Genomic DNA, 470 nt, shown 5'->3' with positions numbered 1-470 from the left:
TTAATGCCTTAACTTAATGAGTAACCAGTGGCACTCACAGACCTCACAGCGGACAACACACCCATGGGTCATGATACCAAGGGCGAGAATCACCAGAAGGTTTTCACCAAATGTGGGATTTTCCCAACCTGAGACTGAATTGTATGAATAATTTTATATAAATGGATAGTTGAGAGGGCCTGAATTTGATTAGGTCTGAATTTGATCTCTCAAATGTATGCTAATTTTTTTTTTTTTTTTGAGACAAGAGTCTTGCTCTGTTACCCAGGCTGGCAGGATCTTGGCTCACTGCAACTTCTGCCATCCAGGTTCAAATGATTCTCATGACAGCCTCCAAAGTAGCTGGGATTATAGGCACCCACCACCATGCCTGGATAACTTTTATATTTTTAGTAGAGATGGGATTTTGCCATGTTGGCCAGGCTGGTTTCAAATTCCTGGCCTCAAGTGATCCACCCGCCTTGGCCTCC

This window comes from Saimiri boliviensis, chromosome 12 (genome assembly GCF_048565385.1).
Source record: "Saimiri boliviensis isolate mSaiBol1 chromosome 12, mSaiBol1.pri, whole genome shotgun sequence".
In the NCBI taxonomy this organism is placed as follows: Eukaryota; Metazoa; Chordata; class Mammalia; order Primates; family Cebidae; genus Saimiri; species Saimiri boliviensis.
Note: the sequence above shows the minus strand (reverse complement) of the source record.